Genomic DNA, 15990 nt, shown 5'->3' with positions numbered 1-15990 from the left:
ATGTTGCATAGGTACCTGGTAGAACCCTCCGGACATTACTGGCTACATGACATGTGGACACCCCACCCAATCCCGCGGATTTCAGCTCAAGTTAACATTTGTTTATGGGTTTGTGGCTTGGCAAAGCGTTGTTCCTTGTACAATTCCACACTGTTTCACCAATCTGCAGCAAATGTTGCATAGTTACCTGGTAGACCCCTGCAGACATTACTGGGTACATAACATTTGGACACCCCACCCTTTCCCTGGATTTCAGCACCTTCACACATGAGACGGTTGCCTGGAATCGGCAAAACATCAATGTGGTTGTAGAAGGACCGGTCCTCAAACCTAGAATGTACGGTTTCTGGCACATTCCCACTGCAAAGCATGGCAACTAACTGCACCACGCCAGGGTGAGGCAACAGGTGGGGAGAGAGCACAGTTGGTCCCAGTATGCAGCAGTACACAATCTCTCGCCTCCCCGCAATGTCTGCTCCGGGGTATGTCAGCTAGCCACACACACCCATTCTCAGTGCAATTTACTTTAGCATGCAAAGCACATCAAGCGATAAGCGAATCGGAACAGCAACCTACAGGATCATTGATTTTCAACAATTGATGAGAGTGTTGGCATGTCTGTCCACAGAACCCGTTCAGAGAATGGGTACTTTTTGCTAGTTACTTATAAAGGCCATAGAACATGTTAGGAAGTTTACGTCTGTTTTATGTATTAAACCCGCAGTAAACCTTGATCCAACCTGTCACGATGAAAAGGAGATCATCTACCTTTTTAGTGCACCCCTAGATAAATCTTTTTGGATGAGAATATGGACTGAAAAAAGAGTTCATATGTGTGTGATGATGTTGTACATTTGAGGCTATGACCGACAACTTTGATGACATTGTTTGTACAAGTGTAGGAACTGATGTCATTGAACTACACGTTTGAGTTGCCTACCAATTGTCAGAATAGGATAAACAGGGATTAAATTTGTTGGTGAAGGGCTTGTGGTTTGGTGGTTTTTAATATATGTAACTTGCTGCCTCTGCACCAAGTGGCGTGATAGAGAAGAAAGAAAGTAGGCAGTCTCAATGACCGCACCTAGAGTTTAAGACTGGCATCCACATGCCATGAATAGAAGAGAAAAGTTAAAAAACACCTAACCTCTTTAGCAAGACCCTAACCAAGATACCTTTCTCCATTCTCCAACTCTAGCTCCATTGAACTGTCCCAAACTGCTTGCCCTGTCAATTTGATGTAATATTTAGCTATATCCTCCCACCAAGATACGCATCTTGACTTATTTCATCTATGTTATGTTTACTTGCTCACAGAGGTGTTGCTAGTGAGGAAGTTGGGGGCTATAGCCCCGGGTCTTTTGGTAGTTGTCCCATGGATAGAAGCTCAGGGACTAAACCAAAAGGCTAGCTAACCCAGAGTACCAACAGTCATAGTCCCGGACCTTTTCCAGACCTAGCAACACCCCTGCTGCTCATGCAAGCTTTTCTGGGATCCTTGACACGCTTGAAGCCATTTCCTGTGCTGTGAATGGCACCCCTGCCAGTCTGTACACACCAACACAGCAGCAAAACTGCCTTGCGTGTTGCAACTCGTCTCACTAAGGGGTGCCCAGACGTCCCGTTTTTTCTGGGACGGCACTGGTATTTTACCCTTTGTCACGGCATCTGAGAGTTTTTTACATTTCAAAACCCCATCCTGGAATTTGAGGGATGGGTGACTTCCGTCACAGTTTTTGCCAGGAACCGATAAACAAATCCCGAAATCGGGCCTGGCACTGCCCTCTTGCTCGCGTTTCCTCCCTGGCCTCTCTGCTCTAATGAGAGTGCTGTGCCTGCAACACACCCCATACTTTGTGCCATAACAAGCCACCAACATAGAAGTAGGACTACTGTTTTTATCAGTGTCGTAGTTGTGTTTTAGTACATCCTTTATGTTTATGTCCGCTAAACCACTAGTCCTACTTCTATGTCTATCACCCATCCCGTTTTTTTTATTTTGAAATTCTGGTCTCCCTACACTAACCTAACCCATCCCCCTAATTTTCAGATTAATCAGAGCGCCTAGAGACTATGCAAACGGCAGAAGCGTATGGTTTAAATCCCAGTAACATAACATAGCCTACAATAACATAACTTCTATTCAGGGGCGGCTCGTCCATAATGAGTGAAAGGGGCGTCCACCCATCAGGTCTTGGCCCCCTCTCATCTATTGTGGATGACCCAGCCCAGTGAAATACAAGCACTCCCTCAGCTGTTTTCTTCAGCTGAGGCAGTGCTCTTAACTGTCAAAGGGAAACACTGTTTCCCTTTAACAGTTAAAGTTCCCTAGCCATTTAAGTTGAATGAGCAATGCATTTCTGGGACATTTGCTTCCCCAGCATCGCATGGCTCTTTGGAAATGCTGGCTGTGGAACTGCATGCCTGTACATGCAAGGGGGCACTCCTGCACCTCCCCACACATACAGACAGAGCAGGCTGGAGTGGGGAGTCTCATCACCCATGCTCAGGCCCCTCTACACATGAGCAGAAACCAGGAAGCTTCCTGATTCCTGTTCATGCTAGCTGGTGCCTAAGCGCTGGTGAGGAAAGACCTGAGGCAGAAGGTACATTTATGTTCTGCTTTTTAATTGAAATTATGTGTATGGATGTGTGCACCCTTGTGTTGTTAGGTGAATGAATATATGATTATTTTATTTTTTTATTTTTTTATTTATAACATTTGTTGTATGCCCAGACCCATGGGTATCACGGCGTATTTACAAGATTACTTAGGCTTAAGGTTACAGGACAGTTAGCACAAAATAACAATTAGGTGATTTCAGTAAAAAAATTACAAACTGTACAAACTTAATAGTCATAGGTCACTTTGTACCCAGGAAAAAGCTTGGTAGTTACATTAACAATATTTCCATTTGTTATGTGTGTTACAGGGGCATTGGTGGCAGGAATTAGAATGTATTATTATAGATGCTGATTTTCAGGAGAGCATGATCGCTGTGTGCATGTTGTGTAAATGTGTGTGTTTGTATGTTCATGTATTTATTTAAATGTGTGTATGCTTGTGTTATGAGTGAGTGCCTGATGGATTTTCGTGTGAATGAAACAGTGTTTTCTGTGTGTATGTTGTGTAAATGTGTGTGTTTGTATGTGTATTTAGTATTTAAATATGTGCATGAATACATGTATGCTTGTGTTATGAGTGAGTGCATGATGGGTAGCTGTGTGAATGAGACAGCGAGTGCTTGCTTTGTGTATGTTGTGTATGTGTGTATTTGTATATTCATTTATGTATTATTTAAATATGTGTATGGATGCATTTATGCTTGTATTATGAGTGAGTGCAAGATGGGTGCTCATGTGAATGAGACAGGGAGTGCTTGCTGTGTGTATGTTGTGTAAATGTGTGTGTTTGTATGTTCGTTTATTCATTATTTAAATATGTGAAAGGATGCATGTATGCTTGTGTTATAAATGAGTGCATGCTGGGTGCTCTTGACTGTGAATGAGACAATGAGTGCTTTATGTGTGTATGTTGTGTAAATGTGTGTGTGTGTGTGTTTGTGCTGGCCCGAGATGATTTTGCCGAGTCGTGGTAGGAGGTTTGTACATCAAAGGCATTTTAAAAATGATTTTGTTGCACAGCCCTCCTCCCCACTGACCAAAATCAGTTCTCCGTCTGAGGTGGTGTGGGGCCCAGGAGTCATGGATGGTATTTTTTTACTGGACATCTATGATAGATGTGTATTAAAAAATACTGTGCCTGTCCCCCTTTCCCTCCAGCACCTTGCATACATACATAATCACTTTGATTGTTTGTGTGTTTGGCGCTGTGGGGCCCAGGGGACAGGCATGGTATTTTTTTATTATGTAGCTAGACTGGCATTTCAATGTAGCCAGTCTAGTAATTTCTTATTGTGGTATGACATTTTGTATTGGGCATCTTTGATATCGCAAGCATGATAAGTGTTTTTATGTAGTTCGACTGGCATTTTAGTACAGCCAGTTTGTTCATGCTTTCATACCTGGGCATGCATTTTTAATGGTAAAAGCCAACTGGAGTATGTTCTTACTTGGGGATACTGCCATATATTGGCCGAACAAACATGGACATGTTTTCTTATAGTATCAGTACTTGCATTGCGCACAAAGCAAACGTGAGTATGTTCTTATATGGAATGATAAGGTATAATGGTGCAGTCAGCATGGAAATGTATGGGCACAGCCAGTGTGAACATGTTTTATACTGGCACATATTGTGGGAAAAGGCATCATGGAAATGTGATGGAGAAATGCTCCTGTGGACTTGCATTTATTGGATTTTTTTTCATGACTTACCCTACAAAACCCAATTGCAAACTGGTGTGCTTTTTACCCAATTTTTCTAAAAAGTATGCTCTATAATGCACCATTTTCAACTATTATTTAAAAAATTATCCGGGGGAGAGAACCACACTGCCTCGATCCCCCCTTGAGTGGTGCGGTCTGCCTCTCTATGATCGGTCGCTCTTGCATATCTGGGACAAATATTTAAGCCCCTCCAGTTAAAAAATTCACCAGCCGTCACTGCTTCTTTGTCCCACTGGCACATTCCCTCGCTATTAAAATACCTGCAGTAAAATAATAATAAAAAACATCGGCTCCAAAAGCACGCTACCAGCGCAATTAGCGTGCGCCGTTTTTACTGCATAACCAAGTTGCTCTCTTTTTTTTCATGGCCGCACTGTGTTCGTGTCGGAATATTTTCTAGTCCCTGCTAGTCTTCCGGCTCCAAACCCACCGTGCTTTCGTTTCTCTACCCTACCATCTGTGCCCCGCTCCCAATGAGAAAATATTGGGATAGATGTGCGAGTGGCGCGCGATATGTTTGCAGAACTGGGATGCTTTATGGGTGGTTGCAGTACCCAAGCAACCACGGGTGCTGTATATTTTAACAACTGCATAAAGCACAACGGGGCTCCCATTAAGCTTCGACCCGAAATGTTGACGTTTCCTAAGGCCCATTCCATTCCCGACCTGCCCCCATAAATACAGTAAATGCTTCTCACACGCTAAGAGTTAACTGGTGGCTTCCCAACCCACAGCTGGGAATGTTATCAAAATAGCCCAAAGGAAAAGCAGCCCATGTTCAAAGCATCTTTCCACAGGCCTGAGTTGTTGGGAAGGTTTCATACTCTGTAAAATGGCCATTCCTAAATATAATTGGTCTGTCAAAAATGTGGCTGTTCTGGCAATTTAAATTGATTTGTATACTGGGTTCCTTCCACTTCTAAGCACTGTCATAATAGCTATTAATGCCCATTTGAATGGTGCTCAATGTATCAATGCCAGAAGGACGAAGAGCTAAGTTGGCAGTGCCAGGCTTCACACTGAGAAATTGTAGACCATGCCAGAGGTGGGCATTTAACTCATGAATCATCCACCTGGTCATAGTTTTTTAAATCAGCAATAAGTCGTCTCCACAAAGCATTGGTCCCATCAGCTACGCCTTTACAGGACTCGTATACTGGGACCCCTACATAGATTGTAGAACAGGTGTCTATTGCTTTTAACGCCCCAGTTTATTAACCAGGGTGCTGCAAGCAATTATTTTGCCTAAAATAAGGGTCATGGAAAGTGTGAGATCTGTTGTTTTAGTCACAAAGAAAAAATCCTTTTCAGATGTCTGCCATGGAATTGAAGCTGGCGCTCCATGGGGGAAAATAAACGCACCTGTCTTGCAAGGTAAGACTGTGACGTCATGAACATGAAAACAGACTTCTTGAGAGTAGCACTTCGTGGCGTCGGGCCGCACAAGAAATGTAAGTTGATTATTTTTCTTTTTTAGAAAAAAGTCACCATTAGCACATGCGTAGAAAACTACAAAGGTGCTAATCGGTGAGGGCGGGGTGCGGCGGGTAAGTGAAGGGGAGGCGACGCTGGGTGCTCAGGCAGCTCGGAATGTGGGCTTGTACCATACAATACTGCTCGTGTTTCGAGCCTCCTAATTGGCCGGTGCCGCCACCGAGGGTGCTAATGGTCGTTTCGGCCAGCGCTTGGATCAAGCTGATTGGCTCTCGCAACTGTCTAGGGTGCTCATTTTGTTTACACTTCATGTGCACATTTCTGCACTAACCACATCCAAATTTCAAAACTTCAATCTAACGTCTGGTCAGCCTATCTGAATGCACAGCTGGTCTACTGGCAAAATACGGGAGGAAGACCTTGCATTACACAAGGCTCCTTCCTAAGGAACTCTGTCCTCTTTAACTCAAGCTTTCAGTGCACCTTAGGGCCTAATTTCAAGAAGACTTTATGAGATTCCAATGAGTGTCAAAAACTACTTTGCTCAATACAGCCTTTGCATTATAGGTTCCATAAGGCTCCAAACTACGGGTACCTCCAAAATCTGGGCCATAAGAGCCACAGTTCTGAAGCAGTTGCTACTCAGAAAGAGAACTATGCAAAAAATCGTGTACATTGATACGCAACTCCACCTCTGACGGGGCGCCACTGACTTTCCATCAAACAACACTCTGAGTGGACAGCCTTTAGTTCAATACACAAAGAAGTGAACCCAAAACGTCTGGGATTCCGTTCCAGTCTGTTCAGCCCTTGTGAGCCAGCCTGGTCTCCTCACTGACATCTTCCCGCAAAAAGCTGCCCACAAACCCAACAGACTACCAACACTTCAGAGGAAATCCCTGCACAACAAATGCTTGAAGCCATGGAACTATATCACTCACTCACTAATTCTGCACGCAAAGACTTGCGATTCGTGTCTGGCCTACAGGAATTCCCAAAAGTGGGGAAGACCTACCTTTTCCCCCTCTGCGATAAGGCCATAACATCATAAAGTTGCCATGCCCTAAATTCAGATTTGAAAGAGCCGCTGGATGAACATTTACATCTTGCTTTACAACCAATCCCTCTGCAGTGAGGCGAACATCATATGATATGATCGGTTATTTATAATTTGCTTGATACCCAGAGGTTTCTAAGCGCGGACCCAGGATCGAACCTTTGTTGCTCCAAGTCGTCTTGTTTCCAAGGTGAGCACTGTTGCCCCTGAGTTATCCTCTCAGACGTGAGGTAATACTAAGATTAAGGACATACAAATAACTATGTAGGTATACTATTAAGGTTTCTATAACGCAAGCCTATCTTACTATCCAATGAGCTTTACAGGGTGGAGAGAGGAAGGTGAATTGTTCAATAGGGAATCAAGGAGAAAGGAATAAGGAAAGAAGCCGAAATATTGGAAAGAATGAAGCAGAGTCAATGGCTTAGCAATCAGCATTCAACATGATAAATAAGTTATCATCAGCACTAATAACATTCGACTAAAGGACATCACCACAAAACCCCTCTTTAACAGGATGGCGGTGCTTGATACATCACATGTTGTTGCTTAATACTAATTGCTCATGGGATCCTATGATTGATGACGTCAAATGGAGAAGCCTACTGCTGATGGGCACTAAGGGCAAATCCTCCCACAAAGTCATGGGACGTCTGTAGAAAGTATACAGAGAAATAACCCTACACCGTCCACTCGTCCCATTTTCCATCATGTCTCCTGGTCACTAGCTCGGACAGTAGGGGCAAGATAATAGACTGGGGCTCCCAAAAAGGGTATTCATTGAAAAAATCTCATTTATTTTAATGGAAAATAGTAGATTTAGATAGACCGCTCTGAGACCATAAAGAGCGGTCGTTCTTAATTGATCTGTCACACCGCTGCCACAAATGAGTGCGCGCAGGGGCTGACAGGGACGGCCAGGACGGAAGACGGCAGACACACCCAAATCCGATAAGTGTATGTGTGTATGTGTGGTGTGTGTTTGTGTGTCTGTTGAGGGAGATTGTTTGTGTGGTGCGGGTGGCAGATATGTTATGTGTAAGGGTGAGTGGGGGTCAAAGAGGTTAGTTTGTGTTATGGAAGGGAGGGGGCGGGTGATTGAGTATGTGTGTGTGTTAGTGTGTGTTTCTGTGATGGGATGGGGTTAAGGTTAATGTATTTGGTCGGGAGCGGCAGGGGAGCAGAGGGGGTTTTGGGGACTAAACGCCCCTGTTTTAATGTGAGAGGGTGAGATATTGGGTGAAGCGGGATGTGGGGGTTGATCCCCATCCCCCGAAATAGTGATATTGCATTGTTTATTTATTTATAGATATAATATATCTGGATTATTGAAATCCATCTTTTCGCTAATGGCCTTCAATATTTTACAATATTACATAAACCCCAAAAAGAACATCAAGGAGATTTCCCTTCACCCAATCCACTTCCTGGTGAGAGCCCCTAATAACTTAGCACCCATTTGCCAAGGGCAAACCCAAATGAGAACTTCTAAAGACCAATCAGGTGGCAGAAGTCCCCTCCACACATCTTCAATATCCAGCATCGTCTTTCACTTTGAATAGATGCAGAGACCACACCTCTTTGAGGCAAAGGGCAAGGTACATTGTAAACCCCTCAGAATGAGAACACTGTGATAGTTCCTTAACACACTCATATTATCTCTGCAGTGAGGCGTATGTATACAACACACTGGCTTGGCCATGGAACCGCACAGGAAACACCCTTTCCAAATTCCCAGGGAAAAGGGAAGCAAGAAGGCTTGAGAGATTTAAAATGTATAGGCATAAACCCCTTTACCTGCAAAGTAGGCAACACACCAGTGAAGCAGAAACAGGCGATTCATTGAAAAAAACATCAAAAGTACAGGCAAATTCAAAATGTCCAGAAACCTTTTTACCCCGCACCCAACGAGTTTTGAACCTTTTCGAAACCCCAAAAGAGTTTTGTACTAAAAAGCCTAACTCTTAAATCACTGCTGGGTACCACCTGATGGCCCCAGTCAATCACGGAAACCTTGTCTTGGCTGTGCCAGAATGGCCATCTGTAAGGGTGTTATCTCCTAAACCTTTTTTTTATTTTTATTGCATAAAATGAAGCTGGTTATTCTGCCTCTGAAAGGGGCCTTTGCTAATCAAACCCCCTTTCGTAATGTGTTCCCTGCTACAAGCATAGTGCACCCATGTGACTCAGCTGGCGCGCTCTTTGGGCTTCCCAAGCCCCAGCCTGCTGTGACAGCAGTGCAGGTTCAAAGGTCACTTGTGCATTCCTGACTCCTGCCTACTGCAGCTAAACTCCAAACAGGAAGAAGAATGGCCTTTGCAGTCGAAGACTCCTCTTTCCACAAAAGGATAACTGTTTGTTTTAAAGGGGCCTGGTTGCACAATCAACTGTAAAGGTACCCTGCCTCGCTTGGCACGATGGAACATAAGGTCAGACAAGTATACAACCACAAAGCAATTTGGTGTCATATAGTTGTCAACCTAGACCTGAACATTATCCATGGCAGGGTATGTGGAATACGCTTGTCTGGCCTGGGTCCCACCCAGGCATCCCTGGGTAGAGGCCAAGAAGTTTCCCCCCTTTTTAATGTTTCACTCAAGAGGTGTCATCTTTTTCTCCAAAAGGGATGAGCTGGGGACTGACCTCCAGGATACAATAGATGCACACTCCATGGTGCTGACCACTGGAGTGCATTTGAAGTCAGCAGACAAGGGAAGGGGGCAAAGTTAGATCTGTCAGAGGAAAGGGGTAAGATGACAGAAGGGTTCCACCATCTTGCTTTCGTCTGGGGCTCGCAACAACTTCCTGCCCTTACCATTTCATGCAGACAAGACACTCTGGATATGATACCAGATGGCAAAGGACAATTGTTACAACAGCCTGCATTGGACCCTTTACCGGAGGCTTTCTTTGGACCAATCCCCTGTGAATGTGTTCTTTATAAGATGGGAAACCCTCTCCTGAGTTGATTATTATTTTAATACTGAAAGAAGAAGAATTGACCTGAAACCTTGAGGGATACCCCCTATTCCAAGCTCCTTTGCCAAAGAGATGAAGACAGGAACTTCCAAGACATGAGAAAGCTCTGCCCTCAAATATGCCATTGGGAACAGTGTGGGGCAGTACTTGGTTCCCAAAGCCCTTTGGCTGGCTGTGCTCTAGTCCTAGGATCCTGCTGCCTGGAGCTGAAGAACCCTCTATAGGTGCCAGACAACTCCTGGACTGGAAGTGCAGAAGTGTGGTTTGGTTCTTCTAATGTGCACCAAATACTTGAAAGCAACTTATGTTTTAGTTTGTATTAAGTGTATTAGTTTATTACAAACGTTAAGACTACCACATGAAATATACAATATCCTTGATAAAAATATATACAGTTCAATAAAAAATGTATATCTCCAAACAGTTATATATATATATAAAATCAATTTTTAAGAAGTTCATTCATGCCACCAATTACATTTAAGTTTCCACTTGGAAAGAACTCACATATCCATTCCTTCCAACATCAGTATCTGTTTCTATATTTCATGAACCACATTCAGCAACACCGCTAAGTTTGCAGCAATTATGGACGACCAAAACTGATTGCTAGCAATACTTTCAAAGGAGCATACGAAGTTCTCATAAATTAGGTGATATTTCACAACCAGCACAACACATTGGCCCTCATTACAACTGTGGAGGTCCGGAAACAACGTGCTGGTAGTTTCGATTACCGGCACTCATTTCGGTCCACCGCACTATGAGAGGAAATGCCAGTACCTACGGTCCGGTAACAGCATACACTGTGCTACCGTTGCCGGTAGCAAAGGTACCTGAAACTGTGGGACCCTAGTGAAGCAGTGCTCGAAACTGTGGCACCATGGAAAGAAGGCAGCATTACAACTTTGGATTTGCCAGAAACACTGGCACAAAAATGATAGTGCCGCTGCGAAAACCATGCCCCCAACACTGGCACTGCGAGCAGATGGTAACCAGGCCTAGATGTGCAAGATCAGGTGCAGGTGCACCCAATTGACCCAGCTGCACACAATGATTACAGGGATTGCTTAAAAGGACCACACCACACACACACCCTCCAACACAACATTGCTGCCACTCGTAGCAGCAGTCAATGACATGGAGGAGCTGCATGCAGAAGTACAGCTCTATGAACAGGAGGTGCAACAGTAGCAACAGGGTGACAGGAAGTGGAGGAAGAGGAGGTGGATGCTGTTAAAGATTCCAATTGGCATCACACACCAGACCAGGACTCTTGCCCTTAGCCTCGGAGGTAGCGCACAATTAAAATACTTTTTCTTTATTTGCTAGAATTCGGATTGAGCTGACACCCAACCCATTTCACACCCCCTTTTACAAATACCCTGGGTCACAATGGACCATGAACCAGGCCGGTGGGTTGAAATACAATATTTATTTATTTTAAATTCAAAGAAATAACACAAATGTAATATTGGCCAGCAATCACCAATGGGTTGATAATTACAACGTAAAATGATGAAGTGCACTTAGTTGAACTTCTACTATAATATATCCAAAGCACAGATGAATGGGAAAAATTTTACTGTTCGGGTAGATAGCAACCAAGTTAAGATTTCCCACTGCAATGCTCCCTCAAACCCTTATTAATTGAATTTTGAGTGGATAGAAAGGCGCAGCAATGAGTCAGGCATACTAGGCAGCCAACAGAATTAGAAATGAGAGGCAAAATCGGATTCAAAAGTCTCAGAATTGGTAAATAATTAAATTACATGTGCGGTTGAATAAATGAGGTAAATATGAGTTCCAACAGTATCAGCGATGTAAGAACACTAGCAACTACAAGGCAAGGTACCAACAAAGGGCATACAGTACAAAAATCAACTTTGAAGTGACAACACAGTGCAGCCAAAATCACACGCATAGAAATTTCACTTTCTTACTTTCACAGGTTTAAATGTCAAAACGGTTTGAAAAATGGGTGAAATAGACAGAATCGGAATGCGGTTTTTAGGCTGGGTTATAGATGCACATCACAGGGGTAATATCGAAGTGAAAGAGTGTCTCCAGATGAATGGATGAGATTTTCAAAGGGAAAGTAGATTCGGTTTTAAAAATAAAAACAGTTAACAGAGAGAATCGGTTTGGAAAGAAATTACAAATATAGTTAAACTAGATTTTAATGACTAGATTGTTAAAGAAAGACACAGTACGCTCTAAGGTAAATTTGCAAGGTTAACCTTTTCACCCTGTTTCAGCTGTATATGGGAATTAATTAAATTATTCAAAATATGACTAAGGACTTATGCAAGACAGAAATGAGTGGAAGAATGAAGCTAACGCTTGTAAGTCAAGGACAGGATGCACAGAGAATTCGAACAGTTTTAAACAAGTTATAAGGGTATTGATGGGATTACTAAGATGTGGAACAAAGACAAGGTATCAAGTTGGGGTATACTATGTGTTGCTATGGGATGGGGAGATACTCACAATCAGAGCTGGAGTTTGGGGTTTGGGACAGCCAACCGGGTTTCTGGACTCAAAGGATCTGGTCATGGCACCACGGCGGGGCTCTCCTAGCAGAAAACAGCTGGGCCTGTCTGGTCACGGCACAACGGCATGCAGGTAGTGGGGCAATAAGCTGGTCTGGTCACAGGATACTCTCAAAAAGGTTACCACAACTTTCCCCCTTTCTCCCTGAGTTAGTGGGATTTTGTTATGGGGTTTCTTTTTCTGGATCACTGGGCCTGCCTGGATAGGGTCAGCTATGCTTTGACCTGGCAGTGGAATCAGGAATCTGGAGTCTGGCTGTATGAATCTGGAATGTCTGGATATGCAGGAGCTGGAAAATTCAGAAGTTTGTCATTTGTCTCTATGAGCTTCCCCCTTTTATAAGCTGGGTGACATCACAGGATATATTGTTGGGGCAGGCTTAGGCTTGACATGCCTCTAACAACTGAATAGGCCAGCCTATGTACAACAGATCCCTCCTAAAAGCCGATTGGACTGAAGGAGAGAACTCAGTTTTATGGGGTGTGTTTTTATGAGGTACAGAGCCATCCCACAGTTACATTTGCCAAAAATCAGTTCTGACCTAAATTGCAAGTTTTTACAGTTGTGGCACTCTTGCAAATCACATAGACAAATTACATATTTCATACAGAGCATAGCAGTCCAACTCCCAGGTCTGTATGACATTGTTTCGTCCCTCTAATAATCTTTCACGCTTTTCGGTGGGAAATATTCCACTTACTATTTTGCAATTTTATACAGCTGTACCTATTATCACAGAGCATGTTTGCATTACATTTCGAAGTTATCCCATGAACACTTTTCCTGTGAATGACATTATTCTACCGTTTGCTTCCCATATATGCTAGGGAAATACACAATATTTTGTTTTAATGCCCCCAAAATCATATTTAAACTGTTAAACTCTTGCAATACTGCATTGTCCGTATTCAGAAATAAAGCCTTAAAGTTTATTCATTCAAAACAGTCTTTTGCCCCAAATGGCAAGCATTGTCTCCCAAATAAGGGCATAACGTCCAAGGTTGCCCTGGAGTTTGCTTTGAGGCTCCCCAGTTAAAGTTGAGGGGCAGTGCTGTTCACAAAGGCGCACCTAAGTGTCCAGGAAATCTTTTGTCTCTTGGCTGCAGAATGCCAGAAAGACTGAAGAGCATATTACATTCTCCTCCTTAATCTATTAATAGTTTCCAGATGCTGGTCCCCTTGGGGGGAGGCAGGTCTTGTTCCCAGGAAGCAGATGTCCTTTAAAGCCAGGCCAGGAAAACCTGTTCTGTGCCTTCAGCACACTTATTTCATTAAAAAAAAATATGAACCCGAAAGCAAACTGTGGGACTTTAATATCCTACATATGTTTTAAAACAAAACCCCATCACATTCAGTGCAAAGACAGTGCCTTAATTCCACAATTTACTTTCAAAACGACATTTCCTTATTTGTAAAAAGCAACCATTTTTACACATGGTGAATCTTCCTTTTGCTGTCACTTCCAATGCGGTTTACTCTTACATCTAGATTCTAAACATTATTTGCAGCCCTAATCAATTTCTCATACACTCAAATCTGTTCAAAGCGAATGTCCACTGAAACTGACATAGGCACAGAGATATAGGGCTTCTTTTGAAGAGTTTAGCTATGCTGTTTTGTTGCAAAAAAGGCAAGCGTTTTTCCATACAGCTGAGAGTGAAGTTTATTTGTTATTTCACAGATCTTGCCTGGCACAGCCTGTCATTCATTGAGAAATGCCCCCTCTTCCTGAAGCACAACCTGAATATGCATGGACATAGCTGGGTCCCACTGAACAAAACTGTGTACTGCTGAAAACGGTGGACAAGAGCATCCGGGCACAGTCATTTTAAATGTAAAATATTTCCTTTTTCAATGGGAAATTTGGAGCTAGTAGGTGAGCAGCGCTGCTTTTCAATTCTTTTCTTGGGTGTACATAAGGAACACACTAGCAGCCTTTTCCAGTGTGTTCCCTGTTCCATCTTGCCCCACATTTGTTTGGCAAAGACAGCGCAGCCATCATTTTTGTAGCTGCAAAACACAGTTTTGATGAAAGTGAATGGCGCGCTGCAGAGCCAGTGCAGCCATTTTGCTGGTAACTGCTGAAGTGCAGATTGGTGATGGAGGGGAATTCTGCTGGGTGGGTAAATGTACCCCACAATGCAGAGGAACAATGGGCAGCAAGTTGTGCCCCAGAGACGTGCACCTACACCCCGCACAAGAGCCACACCCTGGTCCCTGTCTGAGAGGAGGATCCACACACCATACTGTGTGAACATCCTTGCAATACTGGACCTCATCCAGGATAACATCCAGAGCGTCATTGGCATCTGGACTACCATACTCCACTACTCTGTTGAAAGTGGTGTCTGTGCTCCATTTTCTTGCCACAGGCGCATTCCAGCACACAGTTGGGGAGCTGCATGGCATCTCCTAGCCAGCATTCCCAAAAGTGCGTGTGCAGGTCCTGGATGTCCTATTGCATCATGTGTCCCAGCACATCACCCTACCAATGACACAGGCTGAGGTGAAGGCCAACAAGGTGTGCTTCCATGGACTGCACACACATAGAGCTAATGGCTGGCCATGCCGGAGAGGAGGTGTATCGGAACAGAAAGCGATACCACTCCATGAATGTGCAGGTCTTCTGTGATGCAGACCTGACAATCACACACTGCTGCACACGCTTCCCGGGACGTAGCTATTGAGTGAGTAAAAGGATCAACACACACACACCCCACTGCAAGTGTACTGAGGCAGAAGGGATGTTCACTGTCACCAGTGACTGGCCCACAGGCACCATGCAAATACAGGGACACAAACTGCATGCAAGAGTGGGTGCCCACCACTGGCATGTACTACATAAGTACACGGAAGGACACACCGGCACAATCAGGGCATGGATGGACAGGCACATGCAATGCACCACAGGTACGAGAATGTATCACTCCCAGGTCACGAAGCACAGAATATCCTCACTGTGCCCCAACTACCACCACCAACCCATCTTTGGGAGTCAGATCCCCCACATGTCCCGACTAGCATTACCTGTCACAGGGTGCAGCAAGGTGCTTCATGGGCCGCAAGCGCACAGACTCAGATGCATATGTCACACACCCACATTACAAAAAGCATGCACTGCCCAGTCACCATAATAAAATGGCCCACCCTCCTGTGTTCCTTTCCATGCAGGTGATACTGGCTACCCCTTCCTACCATGGCCGATGACCTCTGTGAGACATCCACAGAGCTACAAGGAACCAGTGTAAATCATGCTCACATCAGAACAAGGGCGACAGTTGAGCAGACCTTTTGACTGTTGAAGGCATGTTTTTGTTGCCTTCACTGCTCCGGTGGAACACTGATGTACGGGCCAGTGATATAGGGGGAAATAGTCATGGCCTGTTCCATTATGCACAACATGTGCATCCGGCAGGAAATTCCCCTGGCCCCAGACATGGACATGGCTCTGACGGATGATGATGATGACAGCGAAGAGGATGCAGCTGCAGACATGCGACTAGGCCATCAAAGGGATGATAGGGATGGGCGTGCAGCCCGCCAGAAACCTATACAGAACTACTTCTGAGCACACAGCACCCACACACGACCCATGGCACACACTGCATGTGAGTCAG

This window comes from Ambystoma mexicanum, chromosome 14 (genome assembly GCF_040938575.1).
Source record: "Ambystoma mexicanum isolate Mex_15411 chromosome 14, UKY_AmexF1_1, whole genome shotgun sequence".
NCBI classification, from domain to species: domain Eukaryota; kingdom Metazoa; phylum Chordata; class Amphibia; order Caudata; family Ambystomatidae; genus Ambystoma; species Ambystoma mexicanum.
Note: the sequence above shows the minus strand (reverse complement) of the source record.